We start from the raw sequence: 10,973 nt of genomic DNA on the forward strand, positions 1-10,973 counted from the left end.
ACAGTGTTTGTCACATTTATTTCTTGAATCTTCACTGAGGACTTGTTCTTCTCACCATGGTCTTCAGCTTTCTCTTTGCCTTTTTCTGCTTTCCATTCTTTGCAGTCTCTTTTCATGTGACCCTTCTTGCCACAATGGTAGCATCCTATGTCACTCTTGCCTTTAGCACTGCGGGACTTGCTACGAGACTGATTCCTCTTTCCACCTTTGTACTTTTCTTTGGTCCTTCCCCTGACAACTAAGGCTGTTCCTTTGCCTTTGTCCATTGTCTTTCTATTGGTTTCTTCACTAAGCAGACTTCCTTCTACACCTGCTATGTTCAAACCATCTAGAGGTGCAGAATTACTCAAAGCTGTGCGAAAAGTGTCCCAACTTTCCGGCAATGTGATCAACAGGAACATAGCTCTAACAGGTTCATCAAACTTGACACCTTGAGCTGACAACTGACTGTAGATTGTGTTGAATTCATTCAGATGATTGGACATAGGTGTCCCTTCTTTAATCTTCAAGTCAACAAGCTTCTTAAGCCAGTATACCTGTCAAGCTGCACTCTGCTTCTCATAAAGATCACTCAGCTTTAACCATGCTTGATAAGCCAACATCTCGTCTGCTACATTGAAGTAAACGCTTTCTGCCAAAGTCAGCATAATGGTAAAAAGTACTAATTCATCCATTTCGCTCCATTCATCTTCGTCCATATCTTCTGGTTTTATCCCCTTGAGCTTTATAGGTTTTATCTGCTTCTTTTGTACCAACACGTGCCAAATATGCTTCTTCCACAATGGGAAATTGGTTCCATCCAGCTTCTTGATATTATAAAGAGCAGTGTCGTGTGATCCAGCCATAGCTACGCTTCACAGTAGTTTACTTTCCTGGGAAAAATTCGGCAGAGTTTCCCCTGTAAACTGACCTCTGAACCAATATCAACCTGTCAAATGAACCAAGAAAGCTTCAGATTCTGCAGAAATTTTGGCAGAGTCTCCTTTGTAAAATGGCTCTGGTGTACTAAAAACAGACCAAAAAATAGCTCAAAAATCACTGTCTCTCTGACACTGTAAGCTGCGGGTAAACCTGTCCTACACCTGTATTGTCTCTCACTGTCATGTCACTGTCCTATAAGCATAGACTGCGACAATGCCTCAACGGCAATAAAGCAAAGATGCAATCCCAACTGTCTAACTCACAGTCAATACATCCTAGCTGCCTATCTAAGGGTGCTCGAGGGATCGCTCCAAGACCTGTATCACCGAAAGGATCTCAACATTCGAGAATCCCCCAGCTCAATAAAACCTCACTCGACCCTCAACAAAGGCTGCAGTAAATCTGACAGTACATAGACTTCCCACAAAGTCATACATCCACAAATTTCCCAGTATATGCTGTAACCGCTGCGGCGGTTGTTTACTGCGTGACTCACAGCCAGCAAACCCTCAACAGACATACATCATCTCTGACAATACATCCCATGTGGAAGTACCTGCAATGTCAGGATGAAATCTGGAATATCAAGCAGCAAACACAAGCTACCTGATGAACTAGTGGATGTCGCCTACAGTCTGTGTGTAGATGCGCCCGTGTCGTATGTGACACGCCTCCAAGAACTGTGAGCCGTCCTTCGATGTGTAGACAGCCACAAATCAACACTTTGGGAGTGTCGATATCCTCAGCACCTGCAGTCGTAGGCCGAAAACCCCAAATTTGCAGAGTCGGATCTGCATCCACTGAGACCACGTAGTCGAAAATGGCTTGCGCAGAACTTTGTCGAAGCCGAACGGTGACCGAGATGACCTCAGAATGAAATTCTGACAACACCAAGTCCTTCGAGCTTTCCCACGAGATTTGGGGTCGTGTCTTCGCCTGTCGAATTTCACTCCAATCTGAGTTGGTGACTCTAGCCTCCTGCAGTGCTGCCCCGAGCCTCGATCTGAGCTCTGATACCAGTTGAAGGAGTACGAGTGGAAGTGCGACGCGAGAGAGAGTGCGAGAAGAAGAGCACGACGATATGGTGAACTCGCTCTACTGTAATGTGTAGAGCATAGTGAGTTCTTATTAGGTTTTAACAAAAGAATATGTGTACATACCTAGCGGCCCGCCCACTTACCTGGGCGACCACATTGGGCTTTATACCCCAACAATGATACCTTTTGGTCAGCTGCTTTTGGACCTGGAGGCATCCAGGGTGGGGTATGTATGACTATTGCGGACTCATTGCAGCATGCCATTGTGGGGAGAGGGATTATTGTGCCAAGCAGGGCTCAGTGGATTACTATGCAGGTTCAGGATGGCCTTGTGGGCTTCCTGAACATCTATGCGCCCAATGTGGCGAGTGCTCGTGCAGAGTTTTGGTCACAGATTGTTGAGTCTTTGCCACAGGCTGACCATTGGTGTGTAAGTGGGGACTTCAACATGTTGGAGGACCCTTCTTACAGGATTGGAGGCAGCCATGCTACTGTGCATGGAGTCGAGTTAGCAGCTTGGGAGAGGTTGTGTATGACTTTGAGGGTCTCGGATACATGGCAGCACTCTGGCTTTGTGAGGCCTCCAGAGAGTCTTGCCTTCTCTAGGTCGGACCGCAGAGTGGGTGGAGTGAATCTATCGCGGATAGATCGCTTCTACACTAGTGACCACTTCAGTGACTTGGGGGGATCAGTGGGCATTCTGGTAGGGACATCCTTTTCGGACCATGCACCAGTGATCCTCACAGTGGCAGACAGGCAGCGGAGTGGGAGGGAGCACGATGCTTCGCATCCCAGAGCGGGTCTTGTTGGACTCAGCACTCAGAGAGAGGGTAGAGGCTCTTTGGACAGAGGGCATGGACAGCCAGGCTCTACCAGCAGACAGAGTGGCCTTAGGCCTAGCTCAGCTTAGCCACTTTTTTCTCCAGGAGTCTCTGGCTCGACAGGCTGCAGCGAGAGAGGAGGAGCAGCGTCTCAGACGAGGCATTGCTTCACTACAGAGGATGCAGGAGCAGCATCCAGACAGTCCATGGTTGGAGGAGCAATTACAGCAGGCTCGACAGGAGCTTGCTTGCACAGAGGAGGGGCGTCATGAATTTGCCTTTCACCGACAGGCATCTGAGTGGACTCAGGTGGGTGACAGAGTGACAAGTGCTTTTTTTGAGACAGTGGGACCTTGACACTTGCATGCCAAGGTAAATCAGTTGAGGAGACCCGATGGGTCAGTTGTTTGTGAGCCCGAGGATATGCGTGCAGTTGCTACTGACTTGTATGGTGAGTTACTGTCGGCTTACCCCCAGTCAGAGCGGTAGGATGCATGCAGAGAGCAGGTTTGGGCACAGATGCCTTGTCTTGTGACTGAGGAGATGCGCCAGAGGCTAGAGATGCCTCTTCAACTTGAGGAGCTACACACGGCTCTTAGGGCCCTACCTCGTGGTAGCTGTCCAGGTGAGGATGGGCTGACTCCCAGTTTCTTCTTGGAGTACTAGGACCTGCTTGGCCTAGATCTTTGTAGTGTCTTTCAGTACATTCTGCACACAGGAGTGATGCCGGATAGCATGAGTGAGGGCCTGATTTACCTCATTCCAAAGGAGGGTGGCTCCTTGGATGAGATTCGACAATGGCGCCCCATCACCATCCTCAAATCAGCCTACAAAATTCTTGCCAAGGCTCTGAGTTTGAGGATTCAGCCACTTTTGGAGAGCCTTATACATGGGACTCAAACAGGTTTTGTCAAGGAACGCAGTATCCTTGACAACATCTTCACTTTCTGGGAGGCTTCTACCCTGGCACGGCTCCGTGGGGAGGACCTTGTGATTCTCCTTCTTGATTTTGAGAAGGCATACGACAGAGTTGACTGGGACTTTCTAGAGGGCACTCTACGTAGGATGGGCTTCTCAGATGCTTGGATCAGAGGGGTGTCAGCTTTGTACAGACAGGCTCACAGTCAAGTGCTTTTGGCAGGAGGTAGAGGAGAGCGCTTCATGCTCACACGTTCGGTCCGACAGGGTTGTCCTCTTGCCCCCTTTCTCTTTCTGTTCTATGCGGAGGCGATGAGCAGATTTTTGGTGTCACAGCAGGTTGGTCTGAGGGGCCTCGCACTCCCTATATGGGGAGATGAGCTTCTGGACGCTGAGTTTGCCGACGACTCAGCCTTGTACTTTGAGGGCCAGGAGGCCAATCTACACAGAGGTGAGCAGGCTTTGGCGACCTTCTGCTGTGCATCGGGCGCACTGATCAACTGGAGAAAGACAGTGGCTTTCTCAGTTGGCAATGCTCTTGTGCCAGATTGGATGCCAGGAGAGGGTTTCAGGTGGATTCCTCCAAGGACTGTAGTTCGGTACTTGGGTTGTCAGGTTGGTTTGGATTTGTCCCCCGAGCAACAGATTGCTCCTCTTCTCCTGTCCATCAGGAGAAAGCTGTTACATTGGAGCTCAGCACGACTGTCGCTGGCTGGTAGAGTAGTAGTTGCCAACCAAGTGTTGTTGGCGACTATGTGGTACATCACTTCTTGCTGGATTTTCTCGAGTTCTTGTATCAACCAGGTAGAGAGGCTGATCAGGAACTACCTTTGGTCAGTTCGTGACACTCAGATTGCCCGAGCCAAGGTGGCTTGGTCGGTCATCACACTTCCTTGTTCTCAGGGAGGGCTTGGGATCATTGATCCAGCACAGCAGAGCAGAGCCCTTCTTGGGAAGTTCGTCGTCAGAGGACTTCTTCCAGGTGAGGAGCCCTGGAAGGAGTTCTTGCTACAGAGGCTTCGTGCCAGGGTCCCTCAGTCAGGAGGCCCTTGGCAACCTTCGACCAGATGGATCTTTACAATGTTGCGCCGAGTTGGTTTGAGCAGGAGACTGGAGGACCGATTCGCTGTGAGTCTGCCTCGATCTTGGGAGCTCTTACGGCGTGGCCTAGAGCAGAGACAACCGACGTGCACGGAGGAGTGCCTACGACAGCCCCTCGTCTGGAACCCCATGGTTAGCACTCAGAGAGGCCACTTGGTTGGGAGTCGGCCCAATGTTTCTTGGGGTCCCATGGCAGCAGGTCCTGCGCGCTCTCTAGGTGACTCGCTTGAGTTCACAGGTTTGTCAAAGGAGGTGCAGGGTGTCCAGGTACAGGGCATGAGAGGGGTGCAGAGCATGTGTCAGGACATCTCAGATTCAGTTCCAATTGAGTGGCTCACGCCTCTCGAGCCAGTAGCACCCGGATGGATGGGAGCCTTCACACGACTGGAGGTTCTCATTTCAGTTAGTGCCTGCTCAGCCCTATTCTTCGAGCTTCAGGGTGGGGGACGATTACAGCGACTTGCAGTAGAGGCCCCGCAGGTAGCAGAGTGTTGTTTCCAGAGGATCCGAGTTGTGGGCATCTGTGGGAGGACTTGCGTCAGACCCTGACCCAGCAACCCTTGAGACTGGACACTGGAGGCTATGGGCTTGGGAGTGTTGTCCACTAGCACGAGTACAGTGGGATCCTGGTGAGTGGCTATGGAGGGACCCTTTCTCTTCTGCAAACCGCCCAGGAGTCCCCTTCTTTCAGTACACTGTTCGGCTTGGACGTCACATACTTGCAGCATAGAGAGAGGCCCGCCCCGCTGCAGCACGTCATTGGCAGGAGGAGGGCCTCACATTCGAGTTCTTGGCAGCTTTTTGGCAGAGGTTGTGGGACTCCAGACATCCGAGGCCCGTCACTTTGTTCCAGTGGCTGGTTGCACAAAGAGCCACAGCAGTAGGGAGCTGGCTTGTGCATAGTGGTCTCTCGGCCGTATGTGCAGCCTGTGACCAATTGGTGGAGAGTCAGCGTCACTGTCTTTGGGACTGTCCTTTGGCCCAATTGGTGTGGCTACGAGTTCTTCGGTTGATGCCTGCCCTCTCCACGGCTCGACAGTACACTTGGGGGGCAGCGGCTTGGTCCACCCTCACAGGCCCGGCACTTCAGTTTGAGCTATCTTCCACCAGCAGGATGATAGTGATGCCGGGGGGGCAACCTACACTCCAGCCTGCTACAGAGCTTACTCCACAGGAGTGGTGCAGTGAGAGAGAGGAGTGTTAGGAGCTCATCAGTGGCCTAGCTCTCTGGTTCATCTAGCGGGCCCGCTGTTTCCGCATCTTTGAGGCTCGCCCTATGCCACCAGCAGAGACTGTTCGTGACTTGTGGCTAGAGCTTGGCTAGAGCTGATCCATACTCTCAGAGAACAGCTTGAGGGACTACAGGGCAGCTCCAACCGCATGCGGGAGCGCCACGAGGCTTTCCTTCTACTCTGGCGCCCTGGGCCGTTTTACACCACTGTCAAGGGGGTGCTCAGATGGCACTACTGTCCACCTGTGTGGCTCTTCCCTCCTCCCATCTCTTGATTTAGCCTCATTTTATATATGTTGTTTTTTCATTGGGAGAGTCTCCCCATCATGCTTGTTGTAGCCCTCTCTTGCAGAGGTGGATGTAGCCCTATGGGCAGTTTTCAGTAATTAATAGAAGGATCTTTTTCTCGGAAAAAAAAATTTATCAAATAAAGTGAACACTCAAAAGAGAGCTCTCAAGAGTGGAAACTCAAGAATAAATCCCATAGTAGAAAGGATTGTGGTGCAAGCCTTTATGCAAAGAGGCTTCATTCTTGAGGATTCATTCTTGAGTTTCCACTCTTGAGAGCTCTCTTTTGAGTGTACACTTTCTCCCAAAGGACCCTTATCAGAAAATTTCAAAAAGATGGCACACAATTGAAATTGGACCCAAATTGTTGAGGATGTGTAAGGAATTGTGTGCTACTGAAAAAACCTAGCTAAGTTTTGTCGATTAAAAGCAATAACTAACAAGAATGGTTGTAAGCTCACAGCTATCAAGCAAATTCTTGACAGGTTGCAGGTACTAGAGGATACTACCCAGCAAGCAAGATCAAACGGGAGATTCAAACTATTTAATGAGGTAACTCGGTTTGGATTTTGTATTACCGGTTCTTCATGAATTTGCGATCAGAAAGATTGTACCGGAATAGGAATCCCAGCATCTTTGATCAAGGGAGTAATCACTCGACGGAAGAAAGTGTGAATCGGAGACCACTTCCGCCTTTGGAATCCATTTTAGAGGAGAGTTTCTCTGACACTTCGTCTGAGAGATCATACAGCCTCATGACTGAAGATTATAACAAGTCAAACCCTAAGGGAATAGCTTCAATGGGTGCAAGTCCTTCTCAGCCTGCATCTGATGTAAAATTGTTGTATTTGAAATTTCAATTTGAAAATGTGCTTAAGGCCAAAATCTATAAGGATGGAATGGACCGTTACTGTGTTAAGTTGGAAAATAAGCCAAGCGAGTTCAAAGACCTTGTAGATGTTGATTATGACGGGGATAGATATTTCGACCTAGAGGAATAATGTACCTGGTGGTTTATAACCCTTGGGAATGACCGGCACCAAGGACAAGGTAGACAATGAACTGGTCGATGAACCACCCAAAATGGAGAAACAAAACGCGGTATTCAAACGCACCAATGAGACAGAGCGCCTTAACACAGACAACACATATGTGGGGCTTTATAAGTTCAATAATGGATAACAAACACTCTATTACAGACGTGACGAGTCCCGCATCAAAGAATTGACAGATGGAAAAAACTTGTATGTTTACAAGTACACGGAGACAGAAGTATTCAGGTGGTCATAATGGACAAGTATGGCCGAAAGTACTCTCCAATGGATCGTAAGGAATTAGAGAGATATACATATTTTGAAGGACCACTCCACCAATACTATGTAAATTCAGAAGAGGTAAAAACCACGACTACTCACACCATACCTGAGACTGTACCCATGAGCCCCTTGAGAACCAGGGTGGAGGATTCTTATGGACATGAACGAGTCCCAAAAACAAAACCTTTAGGATCGACGGCGTCTAGGGCTTCCATGAACACACATAGGGACAATACTATTCCTAACATCACTTACACCACTAGAATCCCTCCAACTATTACACGAGATCAACTTGATGAACCTATAGCGGATAGGATACCACTGTTAGTACCAAGAGGAGATTATGAACCTAGAGAAGTCACACCAGGCGGACCAGGAGTTCTTAGAATGGTTGCAGAAACCAGACGTATGCGACCATCTCAAGTGGCAGAGTGCGTACCCAAAAAGTGTAATGGATCTGGAGATCCGTATGCCCATGTGTCAATCTTCAAACAAGTGTTGAGAGCAGAATAGGTAACTGATTTCCACACTCAATATGAAGGTTTTGGGTTAACATTGAAAGATACTTACTGCCTTGACTTGGTTCCAACCATTAAACAGCTTGGAATTCCCAAGTATTGAGCAACTTCTCCGAGAATTCGCTGAGGAATTCTCAAAAAGGGGGATCAAGCATAACACTGTCTCTCAGATCTACGCATTTAGGCAAAAGGAAAAGCAAAAAGTGAAGGAAGCATTGCTTCGTTTCAAGAAATACATAGAAAGATGCCCTGCTCGAGAACTACCTCAGGATGAAAGACTATCAGTCCTTTTCATAGAAGGATTGCGAAATGACACGCTCAAAAAGGACTTGCACTTGAAGGCATGTGTAACTTTTGAGCAAGTCACAAAAGAGGCATTGTATCTTGTAGATAACTGCAAGGCATATGGGGAGGTGACTGAAGACACAGATCAGGGGACGAGTAGCACCTCTTCAACCACTAGTGAGTCCACGACAAAATTGGGAGGACAAAACCCAACTGTGCCAGACGTTGATCAAATGATCGAGGAAGTGATCAGGAGGATAAACCAAGGAAACAAGATGAACCCAAACACACGACAACCGCCCACCCAAAAATGCGATACTTGTGTAGGAGATCATCCAACCGAGTGGTGCAACCTTCAACAAAGGCCAAGAGTAAACGCACAGCGAATATTGAAATGGTGTGCTACAAAAAAAAAAAGGACAAACCATGAAACTCACGAATGTTTCTATAATCGGAACTATGTTAGAGAGAGACAATGCGGACCACATGGAGGACAACAACTTCCGCCCCCTCCAAGGTACCAAGTAGGGACAATAACGCAATCTTGGGGCAGGAAAAAGCTCAACCTGTGTTGGGACATCAACCTCCCTTAACCCAGAAAAATAGGGCTATGGTAAGGATTTCTCAACCCATAGAACCGCCTTCTAATCAGAGTATGGTCCAAGTAGTCTCATACGGGGAAGATTCAGACCATACTTATGAGAGGGGATTTGATGGGAATGTATATGCTCTAGAGGGATATAATCCATGGATAATTCCTTAAGATATGTCCGAGCGCTTATACATAGCACAGCCAACTAAAAACCATTACTTGGTCGATGAGAATATGCTCATGTTCATGGCAAATTAGGGCTACAAACCTAGGGGCTACCCTCCTAGAGCAGGACAACCGATGTGGGCTTCACAGGCTTCTCCACCACCTGTAGGACTATGCTATGAATGTGGCGGTGATCATTGGGCTAGAGTTTGTCCAAACAAAGGAAAACAGGTGAAACTTTTTGGATTCTGTGAGACGGATGCACGACCGACCATCTCATTCCACACTGTCCAAAAAACCTTGAAAACAAAGGAAAAGCAACCATGAACAAAATGGGGATTGTGCCAAGCTCAAGTGGATCAAAAACAAAACCGAACATTCTAATAAACACGATCCCTAGATCTCAAGCACATGAGGCAGCAAGGAACGTCCCAGCCAGCCAAACAGAGATAGAAAACTTGTCTGTCCGAACCCCTAGGAAATCCTAGAAGGCAAAACGAGACAAGATGAAAGCCAAAAGAGAAAAGAAAAAACGGCATTGGAAACCAAATTAATGAAAACAGAGGAACAACTTCAAAGGGAAAGAGACCTTAAGGGCAACAATGACATAAAAAGCCATCGGATCTACCATCAGGAGGGTCAGTCTTGGTAGACAAGGTGTTCGAACCTTTGGACGCAATTCTGAAAGCTTACAAGGCAAGGCTAAAACCTAACCAAACCCAAGAGGATAGGTGGTTAGCGTACCCTCATCCCGGCTATGAGAAAGAGAGGCTAAAGATGTGCAAGGAGCTCATCCAAGCCGCTCAAGCGCTTATGGAACCATCAGTTCCTACGGCTCCAAAAACTGAGGTACTAATCCGAGAAAAGATTCAGGAGTTAGAGGGGCGGGGAATTGAAAAGAATGACCTACCAAATCCTATAGACGAAACACCATTGGATACGAGGGTGGTAGCCAATACAACAGATGGAACGTATTCTCAAGTACCACTGCCAAACTTGGAGGTAGAAGAAAAATGGCCTCAAGAGCTATGGGAACAGATCAAGAATAGAAATGATGGAAGTGCCACACTTGTGTCAGCTCCTATCCCAGAAATCCACCTGGAACATGAGCTCTATCCAAACGACATTAGATCACTATATGGCGATGCACGTACAACGATATCGAAAAACAGTAAACCGCAGTCATTGAATACTTTGCCTTCATTTATTGGTAACCATGAAACTCGGTCAGAGATAAGGAAAGCACCGTCTCAATGACAATCCAATCCTAAGATGATGGATACTAAAGCTCTTCACGAGGTGTTGTCATACCCTATCCGTTGTACATTGACTCTGTCAGAGTTACTTCATATCAGACCGCATCTTTGGGATGAGGTCGAAAAAAATATGGAAAAAATGGGGCTGATAATTTCTTTACCCAAGGCTTCTCCAAACACACTAAGGACACAACCCTAGAAACAAACTAAACATGAGCCAGTACCAGTACCAGTAAACAAAGTAGGGGATTATTGTGAAGGTGAAGAAGGAAATATTACCTTGCCGGTGGAGTACAAAGAGGTCAAGTCGAGAGCAATATTGGATAGTGGTGCGGGAATAGCCATAGCTACCAAAGCAATGTGGAAAAAATGGGGAAAACCTGCTCTCCAAAAGACGAGAATGAAACTTCAATTGGCAGATGGGTATCTAGAAAGACCCATTGGAATCTTGGAGCAGATTGTGGTAACCTCTTGCGGCATTGCATATGAACACACTTTTGCTATTATGAATATCGATGAGAGGA

Source organism: Adiantum capillus-veneris, chromosome 22 (assembly GCF_014529385.1).
Source record: "Adiantum capillus-veneris isolate H3 chromosome 22, ASM1452938v2, whole genome shotgun sequence".
NCBI classification, from domain to species: domain Eukaryota; kingdom Viridiplantae; phylum Streptophyta; class Polypodiopsida; order Polypodiales; family Pteridaceae; genus Adiantum; species Adiantum capillus-veneris.